Below are 22690 nucleotides of genomic sequence, written 5' to 3' on the forward strand. Positions count from 1 at the left end.
AGAGAGGTACAGAAAAGCGTGCTATCCTTCTTAGCGCAACTACTACCCCGCTCTTCTTGTCAATTTCACTGCCTTTGCCATGAGCGGTGGACTGACGATGCTACGAGTATACGGTCTTGCTGAAAAATGGCATTGCGTTCAGTTTCATTCTGTGAGTTCGACAGCTACTTGACTAAATATTGTATTTTCGCCTTACGCGACTTGTTTTTTCTTCTTTTTATATTTAGTCAAGTTTTGACTAAATATTTTAACATCGAGGGGGAATCGAAACGAGGGTCGTGGTGTATGTGTGTGTGTATGTGTGTGTGTGTGTGTGTGCGTGCGTGCGTGCGTGTAGAGCAATTCAGACCAAACTACTGGACCGATCTTTATGAAATTTGACATGAGAGTTCCTGGGTATGATATCCCCATACGTTTTTTTCATTTTTTTGATAAATGTCTTTGATGACGTCATATCCGGCTTTTCGTGAAAGTTGAGGCGGCACTGTCACGCCCTCATTTTTCAACCAAATTGCTTGAAATTTTGGTCAAGTACTCTTCGACGAAGCCCGGGGTTCGGTATTGCATTTCAGCTTGGTGGCTTAAAAATTAATTAATGACTTTGGTCATTAAAAATCTGAAAATTGTAAAAAAAAAAAATTTTTATAAAACGATCCAAATTTACGTTTATCTTATTCTCCATCATTTGCTGATTCCAAAAACATATAAATATGTTATATTCGGATTAAAAACAAGCTCTGAAAATTAAATATATAAAAATTATTATCAAATTTCTTTTTTCGAAATCAATTTAAAAACACTTTCATCTTATTCCTTGTCGGTTCCTGATTCCACAAATATATAGATATGATATGTTTGGATTAAAAACACGCTCAGAAAGTTAAAACGAAGAGAGGTACAGAAAAGCGTGCTATGCAGCATAGCGTAACCACTACCCCGCTCTTCTTGTCAATTTCACTGCCTATGCCGTGAGCGGTGGACTGACGATGCTACGAGTATACGGTCTTGCTGAAAAAATGGCATTGCGTTCAGTTTCATTCTGTGAGTTCGACAGCTACTTGACTAAATATTGTATTTTCGCCTTTACGCGACTTGTTTCTTATCTCATCCTCTAACTGTTTACACAACTTGTGTGGATGAATGCCACACGCTTACACACACACACACACACACACACACACCGTCCGTGCACATACACACACGTTCGCGCACTAGCCATCAGCATTCAGACTTGACACAAGTAAACACCTATAAATACAAACGTAATTTTCAGGATTTGAATCTAACTCTTTCAATTCAAAAATACAGTAAGACCACGGACACAATTTTGAGGGACACTTTACCTTAGCCATGTAAGACAGCAAAATATGTGTGTTGTTGCCGGCCTCTTTCTTCTATGTGACGGTTTTGGAAAGTAGTTGGGTGTTTTGTTGGCTCGGGTTGCACCAGATCGGACAACTGTCCTTCTTTTGATTCCAATTTGTCTTGTAAATTTACTTCTTGGAAGGTGTATCAGATTGCACCAGATTGCTCTATTTTCCTTGTTTTTTTTATCAACATTTTCCAGGGGGGGGGGGGGGGGGGGGGGCTCGCATGTTCGAACGCTTCGCGCCCTTAACTAATCGCTTCGCGTCGTCGAATTGTCCCTAAACGAAATTTGGAAACCCCCCCCTTAAAAATCATATGATCCGCCCCTGTTGGCAAGTTTTTTGCCAATATAATAAACAAGTCGCGTAAGGCGAAAATACAATATTTAGTCAAGTAGCTGTCGAACTCACAGAACGCAATGCCATTTTTCAGCAAGACCGTATACTCGTAGCATCGTCAGTCCACCGCTCATGGCAAAGGCAGTGAAATTGACAAGAAGAGCGGGGTAGTAGTTGCGCTAAGAAGGATAGCACGCTTTTCTGTACCTCTCTTTGTTTTAACTTTCTGAGCGTGTTTTTAATCCAAACATATCATATCTATATGTTTTTGGAATCAGGAACCGACAAGGAATAAGATGAAAGTGTTTTTAAATTGATTTGGACAATTTAATTTTGATCATAATTTTTATATATTTAATTTTCAGAGCTTGTTTTTACTCCGAATATAACATATTTATATGTTTTTGGAATCAGCAAATGATGGAGAATAAGATAAACGTAAATTTGGATCGTTTTATAAATTTTTATTTTTTTTTACAATTTTCAGATTTTTAATGACCAAAGTCATTAATTAATTTTTAAGCCACCAAGCTGAAATGCAATACCGAAGTCTGGGCTTCGTCGAAGATTACTTGACCAAAATTTCAACCAATTTGGTTGAAAAATGAGGGCGTGACAGTGCCGCCTCAACTTTCACGAAAAGCCGGATATGACGTCATCAAAGACATTTATCAAAAAAATGAAAAAAACGTTCGGGGATTTCATACCCAGGAACTCTCATGTCAAATTTCATAAAGATCGGTCCAGTAGTTTAGTCTGAATCGCTCTACACACACACACACACACACACACAGACACACAGACACACGCACATACACCACGACCCTCGTTTCGATTCCCCCTCGATGTTAAAATATTTAGTCAAAACTTGACTAAATATAAAAATGAATGGTCTTTCTTTTAATCTAATATTTGAGTTTGACAATCCACTTATATTTGTTATTTTTGTTCAGTATGGTAACACCACGGACATTATTTTTTTGACAATTTGTTTTCGTAATAGGCATCCATAAAACCAAGTTTGGATGAAAAATTGAACGTTAACATAAAGGAAGCAATAGAGAGAAAAACGTGACAAACTGTCAGTGTTTTGATACTAATTAGAAGAAGAAAATCTAAAAGACCGGTTGGCGACCGTGGGACACCGTTTTTCGGCACCCCTGTGTCAATCGACTCACGTTCTACAATACATGTTACAGGGTGTGCCCCCAAAATGCAACCCACAAAAATGCTGTTAACTTCTACATCTAATGTCCGAATAACTTTATATTTGGTGTACATTTACTTCAGCTTATGCATGACCATTCCACAAATTGGCAAACGTATAGGTCAAATGGTCTGATTTGTGTGTACTTTCAACAAAAACAAGTTCCGAAATCAGAGATCGACTCAACAGTACGAGGTTTGACATTTATATTTAGCAGTAGTCATATTTACCTGATATAAACCCTCCAGACGTTTACCTTTTGGATATTTTGAATGTGTCAGTATACAAAAACAACCCCGTTCTCCCCCAGATCATTGGTGATTTGAAGACGGCAGTTACAGCTAGGTTCAGGGCAATCCCTAAACAGGAAAACGTTCGTGTCATTGACCATTTAAGAGGGGTCGTTTGGAACACATTTTGAGAGACAGTAAAAGTCGGACCATTTTACATACAGACAGGAAACTTTGTGGAATGGTCATGAACAAACTGAAGTTCATGAACAGCAACTATGAAGATATGCGCTGGACTCAAATGACTGGGAAAAGGACCCCATTCGTTGAAAAGTCACACTTGCGCAATGGCGCGCACAATTCATCAATGACATAAAATCATGCTCCAAGGGAAATAACCTCATCCTGCCTGTAATTGCAGTATTCAAGTCACTGATTGTCTTAAGTTGATTATGGTATACTAGGTCCTTAAAATAACCCCAAAGGTAGCAATCTGGAGGGCTTAAATCGCGTTAGTTTGGCTTCCACTCAATTTCAAACTCGTACTGTTGAGTCGACCCTCGAATTCAGAGCACAAAAATCAGACCATTTGACCTACAAAATGTGCCATGTTGTGGACTATACATGGGCTGAAATTAATCTACACCAAATATGAAGTAATTTGGTCATTTGATGTAGAAGTTATTAGCATTTTGGGGGGGTCACCCTGTAACAGGAAAGTGTATTTTTGATGTTGATGCCCCTTTTCCAATGAACAAAATGATACCAAATGTTGTCTATTTTGGTCTAGAACGCGATGACTGTGCATATAAAAAGTCCGGGGACAGCTTTGACGACATTTTTTTGAAAACATCCCATTTAACAAATGGAACCCCAACCCTCATTACTAACACTATAACAGTTAGCATGGTCAACCAAGTAATTGTCGAATTGTGGGCAAATTAAATTGTCTTTCTGTATGAAGTGAGACAAACATGCGTTATGGGCGGTGATCGGGTGTTGGTAATCAATATGCGGAACAATGTCCGTAATCATGATGGCAGTGTAAACTTGGTGGTAGGTGCAATTAGCAGGTGACGACTTGTCATGGTTCTGAGAAAATAATCCTCGGGTTCAGCGCAAAATGCCGGATTTGTCTTTATACTACCTTAAGTGTTTACATCATTTAATTTTCTCTGTCTAGTAATGAGAAAAAAAACTCGTAATATTTCACACACGAGGATGCTTTCAGTTGCAATGATATTGGAGCAGTGAAAAACTTCACAGAATCGTTACTTTGCCCAAATGTGCGCTTTTGAAGCCTGACGGTTCCCAGCCGCTGTGTCTAGAATGTTCATTACGCTCGCCTATAAGAGCTCTTAGCCCCTGGCTAAATATTGACCCCCTTAATCAACCGCGCTGAATTAATTCACTTCTCCCTTTCTTTTTATAAATAAAATGTTGTTTAAAACCAACCGCGATTAAGAATTTCAAGCATGTCACTGGTCATGGTTTTCATGAGCCGAGAGCTGTTTTACTCGTGACACTAGCGTAAGACCTATTATTAAACATTGGGTGTTCATAGAAACAGGAAGATACGTCGTTTTGAAAAAAGGCGTGCTTCTTGGAAGTCTCGGGGTGTGGAGGGGTTGTGACTCCTTTTCTTCTGTAGCTGCTCGGGTATTGCGGCCTAATCTGTGTGAGCCCTGCACTGACTGAGACACGATTCGCTATTGATCGTGAGCAAACTGGGGCGACAGGATGCACTCAAGTGTCTATTGCGGACCCCGTGCACGCGCACAGGCACACAAAAAAACCACGAAACTCACATGGTGATAACGATAGTAGATTTTGATCAGAAACACTGATCAATCAAGCTCCAGCATTGCGTGTTGCCGGTTTACTGGGTCAACACTGATCAATAAAGCGAAACCAGTATTGCGTGTTGCCGGTGTAACACGAAATTTTTACTCCACGAAAAATTTACTCCGGAGTAAATATTTCGTACGAAATTCTTACTCCGAGTACACTTTTCGTACAAGAAAAGAACTCCCCAAGGCACGAAAAAATTACTCCCTCCACGAAATTTTTACTCCCCATTTTTTTCACTTTCAGTAAAAATCTCGTACGCAAAAATGGGATGCGGGCGAAGGAATAATGCCAATAAGTGATCTCCTTCCACCCCTTCCACCACCAAGACTAACAGGGGACAAGGGAGTAAACATTTCGTACACCTGGCATGGGAAGTTAAATTGCTTGTGTTTGGGTGAAGTAATTTATTCGTTATTTATTCGTCAGGGGAGTAACATTTGTGTACGAAATGTTTACTCGGAACTCACCTGTCTTGGGGAGTAATTTTCTCGTGTAATGGGGGAGTGCTTTTTTCGTAAAGGGAGTAACTTTTTCGTACGAAATGTTTACTCCGGAGTAAAAATCTCGTGGGAGTAATTTTCTCGTGTTACAGGTGTAACTACTGGTCTTCACCTATTTCAGCTGGCGGTGATAATGCTGTTTTCGCGGAAAACGGGATAGTACAGTTGATGTGTCTTATTCGAGAAAAAAAAATGACTTAGCTTTACACATGAGAGGTGGCCAAAACGGGAAAGATTAATGGTTGTTTTTTAAACGAAAGTTTCAAACAGTTTATGTCTTTTCATACTTCAGATCTCGTTGAAAGTCTTGATTCTTGATCCCCTCTAAAAAGTTAAAAATCATATCAGAAATAAAACATTCGGAGTATCTGCACTGTCACGAAGATATTTTGCGTCCACACACATGTTGAGGACGCCAATGATCCCAGGTTCGTCGCACCCAAACACACAGTAAGGCAGGTCTTACTCCTTCAACACAACTGTATGAATGTGTAAAGCAAGAGAGAGACAGAGACAGACAAGACAAATTCTTTATTGACGAATCTCAGAGAGAGAGAGAGAGAGAGGGGGGGATGGGGAGAGAGCGATGGGGAGAGAGAGAGAGAGAGTGTGTGTGTGGGTGAGATAGATAGGGAGAGAGAGTGTGTGTGGGTGTGTGTGTGTGTGTGTGCGTGAGTGTGTACACATGTGGGAGTGTGTATGTGTGTGTGTGTGTCAGTGTGAGAGAGAAAGAGAGAGAGAGTGTGTAAGTGTGTGTGTGTGTGAGAGAGAGAGAGAAAGAGAGGCTGACCGACTGACTGACCTGCTCCATGGCTGGGTGTGAACAGTCCCCGAGGCAATATTATAAAGGTTTCTCAGTAGCCCAAGAAAGGTGAAAAGTCGCTTGTAGCATGACGTGTTCAAGTGGACAGGAGAAGGAGGGGGCTGAGCAGTGGATGGACGTGACCGCTGTGACGTGAGAGACTGATTGTCCACAGTGCTAGTGGAGCACAGCGCGTTTGGGGGCAACAGTAATGTTTACAGTCTGTCAATGTCAGTGAACGCCTGGTGAAAGTGAAATGCCCACAGCGCTGACACCGACCATGTCCCGTTATCTCACTTGATGTATCCCTCTCCCCTGGGGTGATCGCTTTAGCTTGGCTCGCCGGCTATCTCAGTTTCGGGAATAACTTGGGAATAACTGAGAATAAGAGGTGAAAGTTTGAAGTGGTTACATCACTTGAAATATATGCGTAAACAGCCAACAATGGCAAATACCTATAGAGGCTAATGGGAATTGACTTGTATTGCGCCTGCCCCCCTCCCGCTCTTGCATGACTCGCTTGGATACCAGTGCACGGAAGTAGATGTGCATGTACCACGTGCAAAGCATCATCAGTGATTGACAAGCGCGGATCAAGGTCAGCTAAGCCAGTGCTTTGTTACAAGGCCCTCAGTTTTGCATACGACCGATTTTGCCTCGGACGCCAAGTCAGTTATCCCAGTTACTGTGTGTTGTCATCATGGTATAGTCATAAAAGTGTTGCCATTATACTCATATGGCGCTGCCCTAACTTCGTTGCCACCGCAGCGGCATTGTTGCCATCTCACATTGTGCAATAATTCACCTCCCAGTGTTGTGTTTAGCTGTGACCGAACAGCGTCATTACGCCTCCTTCACAATCTGCGCCGTGTAATTACCGGCATTATGTCAATCGTGTGTGGCCAACCACCTTGTTTAATGGACCGTGCAGTCAGTGAATGGGCTCATTGACCACTGGTTAGTTAACAGGGGCCCGTGCCAACCCTGTTCCACTGACCATCAAAGGCAGGGTCAGAAGCCCATTACACTAGTTAGAAGTATTTATCTACTATTTATGACGGCTTACTAGTGCCAAAACTGAAAGTTATTCATTAGCATGTGAAAATTAGTAATAAACACGTGAAAGTTACTAATTTTCACAAGAAAATTACAATTATGTCGTAAAAATTACTGATATTCAAGTGTTAATTACTAATTTTCACGTGTTAATTACTAATTTTTCAGTTTTGGCTCGCTTTCTGACGGCTTACTAGTGCCGAAAACTAAAAATTAGTAATTTTCCCCTGTTAATTACTAATTTTCATGTGCCTCGTGACTGTGGAGGTTCAATGCGCATGCGCGACTGGCACCAGCCACAGCTAAACATCTCTCGATTCGAACCTTTTCTGGTCCATAGTTGTTTAATCCGATGCAAATTAACAATAAGAGCTGAACGCATGTGTAGACAACCGTGACATACAGCTGTCTGTCCGATATCTTGTTGAATAACGAATTCTATCGAAAGCTATTTGTGAAAGTGTGAGAGTTTCGACCGAACAGCGACGTCTGCTTACGGTCGGACCTTTAGCACACCTCCGGCCGTCCGCCATTTTTTCCTCTCTCGATTCGAACATTTTCGGATCGATTGTCCTTCACTAATACACTACAGAGCAGATTTATGAGTGTGGTGGTGGAAACAAATATGAGGTTCAGCTGTCTGCCCGACAACTTGTCGAATAAGGAATTAGAGTAAAAGATATATGTGAAAGTGTGAGACCACAGCCGACCAAAAGTCCGTCTGCTATAAACAGCTTCGATTCAAAAGTTTCTAAGATACCCAAAACAACGTACTTTAAGGAATGCGCTATTGCAGAAAACTGTGACATGCATCTTTATGTTGGATAACTTGCTCGATAACGCCTTCTATTAAAAGATCTTTTAGAAAGAGTGGGAGAGCGATGTTTGCCGGGCGTTGTAACCTCTCTTAGAGTCCGACTACTGTGACTGAAAACGAGGCCAAAATAAAAATTAGTAATTAACACTGTTAATTACTAATTTTCACGTAAAAATGGTAACCCTAGGTTTTGGCACTGGTAAGCCGTCATAACTATTATAAAAAAAAAGAAAGTGATACATATGCCCTTTGACCTTTCCTTGGGGCTATTCCGTACTAAAAATAGAATACAGGATTGTGGGAAAGCTGCAGTCAAGGGCACTCACGCACTATATTTGATTTTCAATACGCGACTCAAAACCCCCCGCGGGTTAGGGGGAAGAATTTACCCGATGCTCTCCAGCATGTCGTAAGAGGCGACTTACGGATTCTGTTTCTCCTTTTACCCTTGTTGTTAAATGTTTCTTGCATAGAATATAGTCAATTTTTGTAAAGATTTTAGTCAAGCAGTATGTAAGAAATGTTGGGTCCTTTGTACTGGAAACTTGCATGCTCCCAGTAAGGTAATATATTGTACTACGTTGCAAGCCCCTGGAGCAAATTTTTGATTAGTGCTTTTGTGAACAAGAAACAATTGACAAGTGGCTCTATCCCATCTTCCCCCTTTCCCCGTCGCGATATAACCCTTCGTGGTTGAAAACGACGTTAAACACCAAATAAAGAAAGACACGACTCAAAACCTTTGGGATAAATAAACAAGTCGCGTAAGGCGAAAATACAACATTTAGTCAAGTAGCTGTCGAACTCACAGAATGAAACTGAACGCAATTCAATGCAGCAAGACCGTGTACTCGTAGCATCGTCAGTCCATTGCTCACGGCAAAGGCAGTGACATTGACAAGAAGAGCGGGGTAGTAGTTGCGCTGAGAATGATAGCTCGCTTTTCTGTACCTCTCTTCGTTTTAACTTTCTGAGCGTGTTTTTAATCCAAACATATCATATCTATATGTTTTTGGAATCAGGAACCGACAAGGAATAAGGTGAAAGTGTTTTTAAATTGATTTCGGCAAATTAATTTTGATAATAATTTTTATATATTTAATTTTCAGAGCTTGTTTTTAATCCAAATATAACATATTTATATGTTTTCGGAATCAGCAACTTATGGAGAATAAGATGAACGTAAATTTGGATCGTTTTATACAAAAAATAATTTTTTTACAATTTTCAGATTTTTAATGACCAAAGTCATTAATTAATTTTTAAGCCACCAAGCTGAAATGCAATACCGAAGTCCGGGCTTCGTCGAAGATAACTTGACCAAAATTTCAACCAATTTAATGGAAAAATGAGGGCGTGACAGTGCCGCCTCAACTTTCACGAAAAGCCTGATATGACGTCATCAAAGACATTTATCAAAAAAATGAAAAAAATGTATGGGGATATCATACCCAGGAACTCTCATGTCAAATTTCATAAAGATCGGTCCAGTAGTTTAGTCTGAATCGCTCTACACACACACACAGACAGACACACACACACACACACACACGCACATACACCACGACCCTCGTCTCGATTCCCCCCTCTACGTTAAAACATTTAGTCAAAACTTGACTAAATGTAACACAAGTCGCGTAAGGCGAAATTACTACATTTAGTCAAGCTGTGGAACTCACAGAATGAAACTGAACGTAGTCCGCCGCTAGTGCAAAAGGCAGTGAAAGTGACGAGCCTGTTTGGCGCGGTAGCGATTGCGCTGTGCTTCATAGCACGCTTTACTGTACCTCTCTTCGTTTTAACTTTCTGAGCGTGTTTTTAATTCAAACATATCATATCTATATGTTTTTGGAATCAGGAACCGACAAGGAATAAGATGAAATAGTTTTTAAAACGATTTCGGAAATTTAATTTTGATCATAATTTTTATATTTTTAATTTTCAGAGCTTGTTTTTAATCCAAATATAACATATGTATATGTTTTTGGAATCAGAAAATGACGAAGAATAAGATGAAATTGTTTTTGGATCGTTTAATAAAAATAAAAATTTAATTACAAGTTTCCGATTTTTAATGACCAAACTCACTAATTAGATTTTAAGCCACCAAGCTGAAATGCAATACCAAACCCCGGCCTTCGTCGAAGATTGCTTTGCCAAAATTTCAATCAATTTAATGGAAAAATTAGGGTGTGACAGTGGCGCCTCAACTTTTACAAAAAGCCGGATATGACGTCATCAAAGGTATTTATTGAAAAAAAGAAAAAAACGTCCGGGGATATTATACCCAGGAACTCTCATGTCAAATTTCATAAAGATCGGCCCAGTAGTTTAGTCTGAATCGCTCTACACACACACACAGACAGACAGACAGACACACACACACACACACACACACACACACACACACACATACACCACGACCCTCGTCTCGATTCCCCCCTCTATGTTAAAACATTTAGTCAAAACTTGACTAAATGTAAAAAAAGAACATACCAGGATATAGAGTTCAAAAAAGAAGAAAAAAAAGTTTACAAATCATGATTTACAAAAGTCTTTGGATACTCGAACTCGAAACCACCGGCTTTGGAGGCAAACGTCTTACCACCCAGCCACAAGGCTTACACAATCGATGCGTTAAAACTAAGATTTGAACTGCCAATATACTGCCACGTGCCGAGTTTTCGAATCGAGCATTTGTTGACTTGTCGTTTTCCCCGTTCGTATTTGTGTTTTGTACATGTAGTCGCGGTGTTGCAATCAATTTTTACCAAAGCCGATGTCACGGCCACTAAAAAAAAAATGAATTGATAATTCTGGAAGTGCTCAATAATTATACGTTTGGAATGAAGCAAATGAATAAAATACAAGAATTACGAGTTCAGAAAAAAAAAAATGCCGTCGAAGCGAATCGAACCCGGGACCACAAAAGTAAGGGGGTCATTCCATAAAGCTGTGTACCAAAAGTGTGACATGCATCGTGAAAATTGAAAGTGCCTGAATAGGTTGTTTGTATAGTTTATGTGAAAGATATAGACATATGCCACGGTGCCATGCTAAACAAAAGATAAATTTATGCTTTTTGGGGAACGAGGGGTGGTCGGAAAGTTGTGTAACATCACACATGTTCAACGTAACATGGGATCCAAACGCATAAGACAGATAACAAAAAGCCATAGTATTTAGTAGCAAGCTTTATTTGCTTCACATTTACAGCTAATTAGAGCTAATTCCAAGAGGGTGCTATACGCTAGTAAAATGAATTTGATATATCTGATGCAACTCGGTTTGCCCAGTCAAGTCTTCCGGACATATAAGCTAAGTATTACCAGGCAGGGAATACTTCTTTTATCCCAACCAGCAAACAAATAAGCTTCACAAACTATCTGATTACTTTATTTTTGTCGTTTTGAGAAAGAGAAAAACTAGTTCAGTGTACTCCAACGGTTTTTATGCTAAACTCTTACAACTGGCAACAGACTAGATTAGAGACAATAGCCGAAGACTTGTCAAAGAGACACCAAGCACGTTTATCACACACACAAATCATTGAAATGTCAAATTTGTGAAAAATGTTAACTTTAAGTGCGATGAGTCGTGAACATTTTCGGACGTAACATTTGTCCCTCGTTGGTAACGACACATAAAACGCTCCATGCCTGCTGCGTTCAAAAACGTAATAAAAACTGTTTTTATGGAAATACCTTTCAGCGATGTTGTAGAACGTCGGATGCAAAAGAAACAAAAAATCTGATGCGTGCGTAAGTGACAAATTTCAATTTTTACAATCCATCGTAACCAGAACAATTGGAAACGAAGCTTAGTGTCGTTACGCGAAAGACAAAATCGCAGTCAAATCGTATTGATTTGACACGGCGCACATTCTAACACTGGCGTTCACAACACATCAGTAATGGCTGATAACACACACAATCTCATATTCCAGCGTACTGAAATTATACGTAGTTCGCGGTTTGTTTTGGAAACCAATGTTACGTCGGAAAACCGTTATTTTTGACCGATCCAAATGCACACTTCAAACAATTGGTGGGGAAAACAGCTAAGTGCATATGCAACACTAGCACAAAACACAACAAAGATGTATGTCTGTGGTTTCATGCTTTCTTTCTTTCTTTAATTGGTGTTTAACGTCGTTTTCAACCACGAAGGTTATATCGCGACGGGGGAAGAGCCACTTGTCAATTGTTTCTTGTTCACAAAAGCACTAATCAAAAATTTGCTCCAGGGGCTTGCAACGTAGTACAATATATTACCTTACTGGGAGAATGCAAGTTTCCAGTACAAAGGACTTAACATTTCTTACATACTGCTTGACTAAAATCTTTACAAAAATGGACTATATTCTATACAAGAAACACTTAACAAGGGTAAAACTGAGGAGAAACAGAATCCGTTAGTCGCCTCTTACGACATGCTGGGGAGCATCGGGTAAATTCTTCCCCCTAACCCGCGGGGGGAGTTTCATGCTTGCATTTCATTGGTAGCCACACGGATAAAACAAAACAAACACTAAGTAAGTCACAATTCTGGCGCCATTTTTGACGCCATTTTCTATGTTTTCTTTCATGAAAAACACTAACCAACCAGACGATCTCCTTGATTTTATTATCGTTATCTCTTTGATCAATTTTCAGTCAGCTGATATACTTATTATAGTTGAGAAGCAACGGTAACATTCCGAAATCTATCTATAAATTCATGACCCTCTAGTGGTACACAGCTTTGTAGAACGACCCAAGGACGAGCGCATGATCGAGCGCGATACCAACTGAGCTATTCTGTCGCACTGTAGGCGAGGGAGTTTTGGGGCGGAGACGTAGCTCAGTTGATAGCGCGCTGGCTTTGTAGCCAGTTGGTCGCTATCAGCGTGGGTTCGATCCCCACGTTCGACGAGAGATTTATTTCTCGGAGTCAACTTTGTGCAGACTCTCTTTGGTGTCCGAACACCCCCGTGTGCACACATGCGCACGAAAAAGATCCCACGTTCACAGCGAAAGTCTCAGGGCTTGGAAAACACGAAGACACGCATGCATCATCTCTTGTCTCTGATTATCATGATCGTATTTCGATACTTTGGTTTAAACTGTTTTATTCAACGTTTGTGCATTATTTACAAAAAACGCATATTGAGTAAACAACAACAAGCATAATGCTTATAGTGGTGCTTACAGTTTTCTAGAAAGTACATATAAATGGCGGCTATTGTACAGTTTAAATGAAAAGCAAGCAAACATGAAAAGAAAATTGAATGAAAATTGTACATCACAACAAAAATCCGTTTAAGAATACATATATAATATTTATGGTATTAGCGAGTAAGAGATAGAGAGGGGGGAAGAGAGAGAGAGAGAGAGAGAGAGAGAGAGAGAGAGAGAGAGAGAGAGAGAGAGAGAGAGAGAGAGAGAGAGAGAGAGAGAGAGAGAGAGAGAGAGAGAGAGAGAGAGAGAGAGAGAGACGTATCGATTGTGCTTTCACTTTACATGTTTATCTGTTCGAAACGGCCGGACTGTCCAATAAATTCCTGTACTGTTAAAAAGATTTTTTTGTTAATTTTTGTTTGCAAGGAGGGGTTTCCATGAAGTAGAATATCTGTGTGTATGAGGTTGTTGGTTAGTTTGTTGATTGTGTTGTTTCTTGCAGCTAAGTGTAAACGGCATTCTAGTAAAAAGTGTGTTGCAGTTTCTGTTCCATCACCACAGTCGCATACGCTGTTTTCCGCAAGGTGTCGCTCAACTAAGTCTTTCTTTAGATCACTAATTTTAAGTCTCATTTTTGTGTGGATTATTTGTGTTCGTCGACTGCCACTGTAGAAGTAAACGGGAATTTGTGTGTCGTCTTTTGTTAAGTAATGTTTAAATTCCCCGAGGGAGTCGGTTAACTGTATTTGTTCAGGTAGTTGGTTCCAGAGTACTGTTGTCGAGGGAATAAAGGATGTTTTGTACGTTTCTGTTCGATGTGGGGGTATACTTCGTTCTAAGGGGCGGCGTCTGTGGTAGGGGTTGTTGGCTGCTACGAGAGGTGGGAGTGCTGCTTGTAGGTATGGGGGGGGGGGGGGGGGGTCTTGTCGTGAATAATGTTATGGAACATTGTTAGTTTATGACGGTTACGCCTTTCAGATAATGATTGGAGTCCAGATTCTCCGTAAAGCTTAAAATGACTGGTTCCGCGGACAGCTCCGATGATTGTTCGTATTGCATCTAGGTTTAACTTTTCGAGTTTATCTGTTAGGGTTTTGCTACAATTGTCCCATACTATGTCGCAATAATCAAAGTGTGGTAGAATGAAGGATTTAAACATAATTTCCAATGATTTTCGACTCAGTCTATATTTGTATGTACGCAAGCAAGCTACGAGAGTTCTGCACTTTGCAACAAGAGATTTTATATGTTCATTCCATTTACAGTTGTTTTGTATTATTATTCCTAAGTGTTTGTGATTTTGGGAACTTTCAAGGATGGTATTGCCAAAGTTTAGATCTGCGATATCAGGGGTTCTTTGTGTACAAAAGTTCACCAATTCAGTTTTTGCATGGTTAAATGCTACCTTCCATGTTTCTGCCCAATTAACAAATTTTTCAAGATCTGAGTTTAAAATTTCGGCACGGATGTTGTGATTGGCAAAAGACAAGTACATGCTAGTGTCGTCAGCAAAAAGCTTACTTTCAAAACTTCGATACTTTGACGAGACAAACCCAATGCTGGTGTGTCGAAGAAGACAGCCACAGAGGGCTTGTTCGAATCAAAGTATCACACCATATCTTCAGCGTATTACCAATACCTGTCCCAATATAGACCAGTTGGTCTACGAGGACATTAAACCCTAATAGTCAGTCAGGGAGATTTTAACTTCAAATATGACACTTGAGTTCTTGAGCGTGGCGACGACTGACTCGAGTTTCCGAGTCTCTCTGTTCGTATTTGTGTACTGTTCTCTATATATCACTGTTCGGGGCTAATTCAGTTTATAACTGACCCTACGCTCTCGGTCACTTCGTATACGTTTGGAAAGCAATATGAAGTAGCGATAATTTCAAGCGTGACCGACATTATTGATACGAAATGCATTGACCAATCGCCGAAAAGCGCTGACATTATTGCATGAAAAATACCCACAATCCTCTATTCTCGATGACATAGGGGAGACCGGGGCTAGTCCGCCTACTTTTTTGCTTTTGGTAGCATAACTGGCGAGTTTGATGAACTAGAAGACTGATTTTTTATTTTACATCGAGACAAATGTGTAGCTGATATCAATGTGCAGACAGGTTTCACAGTCTTCAGAGTCGGGTATGTCCCTAACTTTGATATCAAATAAAATGTTTCGTTTTGTTGAGTCGTGAATTTTCACTGGTCTGTGTCGAATGTCTTCGGAATTTACATATGAAAAATAAACTTTGATCGAATTTAAGTCAAGTTTGTATTCCCCACCAGCGAAAAAGGTAGGTCGGTCGTGAGAAATGAGACAGACACGATTTCCCTTTTTAGCCACATTGCAATAGACAAAGGCACCAGTACAAAAACACACAAAGAAATCCAGTTAAAAGTACATTAGAAACCAAAGAACAGAGATAGATGAACACACTTAGTTAAAAAAAACAATGAATGTGTTTATGTTTAGTCGATACAATCGCATGTGAAGTAAACGGTCTTTTTTCTAAATGTGTCTGTCTCAAAAACGTTAATTACAAATCTGTTCAGTTGGAATGGCTGTTAAAAGGTTTGGACGTAACATGCTTTTAATAAGTAGCAATTTCCATCAAATCACGATATGAAAGGGTTTTGAAAGGCTAACTACGGCTTATTCTACTTGCGCTTGGTCATTTTGTCACTCGGGCAAGGTGTCTGTCTCATTTTTTCTCACGACCGCCCTGCAGACAAATCGTCCGCTATAACCGCCATACACAGCAAATTGTCATGATGCAACCAATTTTACACTTCCTATCCGTTGTCAGGCAGATAATCAACTGGCTGACTAAAGAATTTTTCAGCATGTGTTCATTTCAGAGCACGTTATTTACTGTCTAGTAACTCGGGCAAGGTGTCTGTCTCATTTTTTCTCACGACCGCCCTGCAGACAAAATCGTCTGCAAAAACCGCCATACACAGCAAATTGTCATGATTCAACCAATTTTACACTTCCTATCCGTTGTCAGGCAGATGATCAACTGGCTGACTAAAGAATTTTTCGGCATGTGTTTATTTCAGAGCACGTTATTTACTGTCTAGTCACTCGGGCAAGGTGTCTGTCTCATTTTTTCTCACGACCGTCCTGAAGACAAATCGTCTGCTATGACCGCCATACACAGCAAATTGCCATGATGCGACCAATTTTATACTTCCTATCCGTTGTCAGGCAGATGATCAACTGGCTGACTAAAGAATTTTTCAGCATGTGTTTATTTCAGAGCACGTTATTTACTGTCTGTCTCTGAAAACCTTGAATTCTCACGACCGCCCGGCACTTTGACGGTCATTTCTTACCAAATGTTAAGCAGATTCATTTGTAAAATAACAACATTCAGTGACTGTGTCTGATCAACGCCAGTGGTTTTTTTCAATCCTTGAATGCACTGCATTGTGAATGTTGTGGTCAAGTGAGAGTTTTATAGACATTGCCGTACGTTTTTCAACACTTTGATGACGTCAGACAGCAGATTGAAAACGTTCCAACTTGGAAAGAGAGCCAGTCACGATCATATAATCGTAGGGAATCAATAGTTGCTTTGTGTATTAACTTTCAAGTGCTTTTAAAAGTTTGATTTTTATCATTGTTATTGTTGCATATGTGCGTGCGTACGTGCGTGCGCGCCTGTCAGTGTGGAAGAGTGTAGCCTGGTAAGTGTATCCAATTCCGACCGACTTCGGGGATACCTAAATCCGACCGATTTTCCAAGTCACTAATGATGAGGTTCACACGTCATCCCAACAGAAAGAATGCCATTCATACAAGGGCCATTCATGAACGGTTGATGACGCGACGTCACGAACCAATCGTTTCGTCACGAGAGTTAATTGCGTCATCTGCACCGCGGCGCGAAATGTGCCTTCGCCATACGTTTCTTGCAAAGGGGGAGATAATTTGATGAACAGAGTTGTGTTTCTTTTACATGGATGTTAATAAGTGTTTTTGGAAGAATAATGTTATGGTTCTGACTAAATCTCATTGTACTTTTTAATCGAAAAGGGGAAAATCTTATCGGTCGTGATTAGATACCCAGTTTTTGAGAGAGTATTTAAATCCGACAACAACGCAGATAATACAAAACGCTGCACAAAATCCCAGTAAAACCATTCATTGTTTACGTTTATGACTTGAAAAAAGCATATGAACAAGGAAACATATCAGATGATGTATTATCTAGCTGTGTGTGTGTGTGTGTGTGTGAGCGTGCGGCCGAGCGTTGCGCGCACGTGTTCGTTTGTGTGTGTGTGTGTGTGTGTGTGTGTGTGTGCGTGCGTGCGTGCGTGCGTGTGTGTGTGTGTGTGTGTAAGCGTGCGCGCGAGCGTTGTGCGCACGTGTTCGTTTGTGTTAGCGTATGTGTGTGTGTGTGTGTGTGTGTGTTTGTGTGTGTGTGTGTGTGTGTGTGTGTATGTGTGTGTGTTGATGCGTGAGTGTTCATGCGTGCGTACTTGCATGTGTGCGTGCGAGAGGGGTTGGTTTTTTTTTTATGTGTGCAGAGTAGTAGTTGTAGAAAATGCAAGACAGTAAGGTTCAGTCTGTAGTGGATATACTGGGACAGCGTCCATGTACTATGCCACAGTTCAGTCTGTAGTGGATATACTGGGACAGCGTCCATGTACTATGCCACAGTTCAGTCTGTGGTGGATATATTGGGACTGCGTCCAGGTACTATGCCACAGTTCAGTCAGTAGTGGATATACTAGGACTGCGTTAAGGTACTCTGCCACAGTCTTTGATGACGTCATTTCCGTTTTTGTGATAGTTGACGCGGACCCGTTAAGTAATTTTTGATTAAGTCGGGACTTTGATATTGCATTTGAGCCAGGTAGCTTGAAAATAAGTGAATTAGTTCGCTCATTAAAATTGTCATCAAAAACGAATATTTCATTACAGATTCAAACACTACTGCATTGTACTTCTTATCTTCTCCTGATTTAAAATATATATATACATATGCTATGTTTACTTTAAAAACGCGTTCAGAATTAAAGAAAACAGGTTGAGTATGCTTCGCGGAGATGAGTGTGATCCGTGACGGTTTTCGGGTATGGTTAGCCGAGACTATCTGAATTTAGTCTCGCCGATCGGACTGTTTTTTTTTTTAGTTTATCCTTCAATTTGATGCCTATAGATTGACTACATGTTTTTATATCGCTTTACGCGACTTGTTTTAAATTTCGTCAAGTTATGAAATGTATTATAAAATTTGGTACATAACATTCTAAAAATTGCAAATAACAATAACACTTTTGATTACAGATTCAAAAGTTATTGCATTGTATCCTTTGGATTTCCTGGATCCCAATGTATAAACAGATATATATGTCATGCTTAGTGTGAAAATCTGCTCAAATGAGAAAAATCGCCCGTTTTGTTCATATGCTTCGCGGAGGCAACCCGTCTCGGTCTTCTGGTTTCGGCTAGCCAAATCTCACTAGCATTGTTAATGACTCGTCCCTGATTCCAATGTTGATCTTTTAGTTTCAAACCAACTTAATGTTTTATTATCACTTCACATGACTTGTTGTGTATATTTTTTTTCGCTGTCATGATGTCACCATTTAGAGGGTAGGGTTACATTTTCAGGTATTTATTCCCCAAGAATATGCAAAAAAAATTCCAAACTCGTTTTTTTCTATTGGTCAATGATTCTACTTTTTTTTACAGTGAGAAATGGAGTGCAATTAACATTGTTACTTTTGAAGGTATGCTCATGACGTGCATCACAGCAAAATAGCAGTTCAGAAGAACGGAATTCCCATAATTAGTCCTTATTTGCTGCTTTTTTCACTGAGCTCGGAAATGATATTTTGCTTGCATTGTTATTGCTTAATTTATTAAAGCCTCTGGACAATATTCTTTGAATAAATCGTTACCCAATTCTGTTTACGTCTATCCCTTTGTTTGATAGAGTACTGTAACAAGCTATCACATTATGTCGACAAGAATGCGTCTCCATACAAGTTTTTGTCTTGATTCCATCCAGGAGGATGTCAGGCTTTAATAAAAACACTATTTCAAAGATCTCTGTCAAGATTGATTTTGTTGAAAAAAAAGGAAGTCTGTGATTGAAGATTGTGAAACCTGCCTGCAGACAGTTTTTATGTGCGCATGAACATTTGTTGTACATACTGCTTTAAGTAGACCTACCCTAACGTAGGCGAACTTGCCCCAAGTCGGGGTAAGTCCGACTAGAGAGTGGGGCAAGTCCGCCGCTCTCATCCCAAAGTAGGTACAAGACTAGTAGTGGGCAAGCTTTAGTGGGAAAGCTTTTTTAATTCCCTTCAATATTTAGGTTCAAAAATGCCAATGACAAAATACGAAAGAATGTAACACAAAATTACGTTAGGGGAGACCGGGGCTAGTCCGCCTACTTTTATGCTACTTTTATGCTTTTGGTAGCATAACTGGCGAGTTTGATGAACTAGAAGACTGATTTTTTTATTTTACATCAAGACAAATGTGTAGCTGATATCAATGTGCAGACAGTTTTTATGTGCGCATGAACATTTGTTGTACATACTGCTTACGGCGAACATGCCCCATGACAAATAGGCGGACTTGCCCCTGCACGGGCAGGCAACTCTAGTGCCAGATAACGAGCCGCACAACATGGGAAGGAAGAAGCAAAACTTTCGTCAGAACTCGACCTTAATTAACGCACTTTCACTCGACACCAAGACTAAGTATTTGTTCTCAGAGGTAATGCATCAAAACCTAAGTCAACTCCTATGCATTCATGTTACAACTGAAAATGAAGAAAAACACTTTTTGTGATCTGTACTCACGATATATGGGCGCGCAACCTCTGAACTTCTGCAGGATATGGCGGGAAGAAGGGACACCACTCCCACATGGTGTGAATGACTAAAAGGTGGCAAACGTAAGAATAAACAGACAAAGACGGATGTGCCCCGGGGGCGGACTAGCCCCGGTCTCCCCTACTAAGGAATTAGTTCGGGAGAACGACGATCTATGGACGGTTTATTATATAAAGGGAAGCAAGCGGTTAAAAACGGGCGTCGATAGAGCCAATCAACAGGGATGGGAACTTGAAGTATTTCATTCACTTGTGGCAGGGTATACACGCAACATGAGAAACGTTAAAATGTAGCTCAGTACGCGGATGTTGATCGAGGGCTAGTATTCGCGAAAATAAACCCTGCACTCAATTCGTACTATACGTGCAATGTATGTTTCTCCATTGACTCATGAATTTGCCATTTGATTGTTTGTTTGGACGGGGTCACTTTTGTTCACCAGTCTTTTCTTTGAGCGGCGTCGTGAGTTGTCGCGACTGTCAGGGGCGTGATTTTACTGTCTCGACTGCGATTGACCCAGTGTGGCGGTGGGGTACCTCTGTCTCCTCTTCTGTGAGTGGGGGCATAGACCATTTATCCTGGACCGCCAACTAGCTCTCTCTCCGCTCTTTCTCTCTATTACGAGGTAGCGGCCTCTCGCATTTAGGAACCTACGCTTACATGGCCTTTCAGAAATCAGGGGGATGTCATATCCGGTGTCGATTGTAAACATGGACGAAGTTGCCGAGGTAAGTTCTGAAAATGCTAAAATAAACTCAGCTAAAGTGCACATGGAACATGTTTTTCGATGAGTTTTGTTAAGTTTAGTTTGGAGTTTTGGAAAATCCAGTTCATTGTCACCTCCCATTGTCACACTGAATAACTGGAGCGTGCTTTCTTTTCACTGTCTTCGAATCGCTGGCCTTTCAAACCGGACGCAAAGCGCCTCTGAAAGTCGAGCGTCGTAACCTCGAAGGGTCACGTGACGAGTTGGCGGTCCAGGCTATTTGGTCTATGGTGGGGGTTATTTCAATGAGAGATTACTGACGTGGAGGTGCGCGCAACGTGTGATTTGAGGCGCACAGACGAGAGCCGTTAAAGGACGGCCATTACCTCTGTGACTGCCTCGTGAATACACTGAATACAGCCCGGAGTGTACGCCCAATGACTTAACTCATTGTCTCCCATTAACTCATATGGCTCTATCTGACCAGGTACGGATATATACGTTCACAAAGTCACTTCAGTCGCTTCCTGTAACGTCGATCTAACGCCTGCATTCCATCGTGTTGATACACAGTTCTACACAGTTACTACAATTCTGAGTGACCTGCTGCAGGCACAGCTAGTCTTGGCTAAGGAAAACTTGGTCAACATAGGTAGGGTAGAAAGTGTTAAAACATCGCATTAAGTTACCCATGCCTATTTAATAACTGGTTACGTTACCGCTCGGTGATTTGCGCACACAAGTGTAGTATACAGCCTACTGGATACTGCCCGAAGTGGCAGGGAAAGCATGCGTAGAGCCCGAAGCGCCGAGAAAAGCTTGAGTGGTCGTCAGAGTGGATACTTTTAAAATTCTGACTTGAAGGTGGTGTCTTTGATATAAGGTAAGTGTGTGTGTGTGTGTGTGTGTGACGTACGTGTTCCCAGACTAGACTGGGGAGGTTACTGTAGTAGTTTTTAACAGCCTGGGTGTCTACACCAAGCAAACAGCGGTTTTTGGTTTAAGCGTGTTTTATTCATTCTCTTTGATACACGTTTCAAACAATAACAACATTAAGAACGTTAACAAGCAGACTGCTTATGGACACGTTCTAAAAATGATAATCAATACACATTCTGATAACAAAACATGGCGAACAAGTGATAACTTCAACACTTATCTTTCATAATATTTCGATATATTTTATACAAATAAGATGAAGAGAAAGAGAGAGAGGCAGAGAGAGAGAGACAGAGAGACAGAGACAGAGAGAGAGAATTTGAAAATGCTTTGTTACATCTATTGCAGTCACTGTTAAAGGCACAGTAAGCCTCCCGTAAACCATTACAGATACTGTTAGGCTTTTACACACAATACAAACACCCTTTCATTTAAACACTCACCGCTTGGGAACATCCTAGGTGCCCTCCGTAAAGAGCAAGCAATTTTCAAAGAATTTTTGTTTGCGTGGTTTATCTTACCCCTGAGCCATTGTGAACCCATGTGATCCAGTTTCCCTTTTTTCACAATGTTGTCGTCAGTTTGTAATTCGCTGTGAGCTTATCCGCAGTAGCACGTTATTATGTACTTCTGACTATGCACGAAACAAACGGCTGTGGTTCACAAGAACTCTAGCGATGGCTCAGTTTTGACTGTTCAGAGGAACTGGCGATAGGCATAAACCGTCATCTGCTACGAGAACCACGACCTTGCGTGACCCTGCTTCCGGGCTTTTCTTTTTTCAAACTTTCAAAACTTCGAATTGTACTGATCTTGTCTTGATGAAAAAAGAATTCTTTTATGATTTAAGAAT

General features: G+C 40.6%; 1 protein-coding gene and 1 long non-coding RNA gene across 2 annotated transcripts in view; both read left to right on the forward strand.

The window, feature by feature from the left end:
* The window catches only part of LOC138966255 (cytokine receptor-like factor 1), a 104145-nt gene that overhangs the window by 1455 nt on the left and 80000 nt on the right, over window positions 1-22690 (forward strand). The window lies entirely within an intron of this gene.
* Window positions 1609-21573, forward strand: LOC138966245 (uncharacterized). Its single transcript, XR_011455649.1, has 2 exons — window positions 1609-15454; window positions 19470-21573. It is a non-coding gene; the product is annotated as an uncharacterized lncRNA (long non-coding RNA).

This window comes from Littorina saxatilis, linkage group LG5 (genome assembly GCF_037325665.1).
Source record: "Littorina saxatilis isolate snail1 linkage group LG5, US_GU_Lsax_2.0, whole genome shotgun sequence".
Lineage (NCBI taxonomy): Eukaryota > Metazoa > Mollusca > Gastropoda > Littorinimorpha > Littorinidae > Littorina > Littorina saxatilis.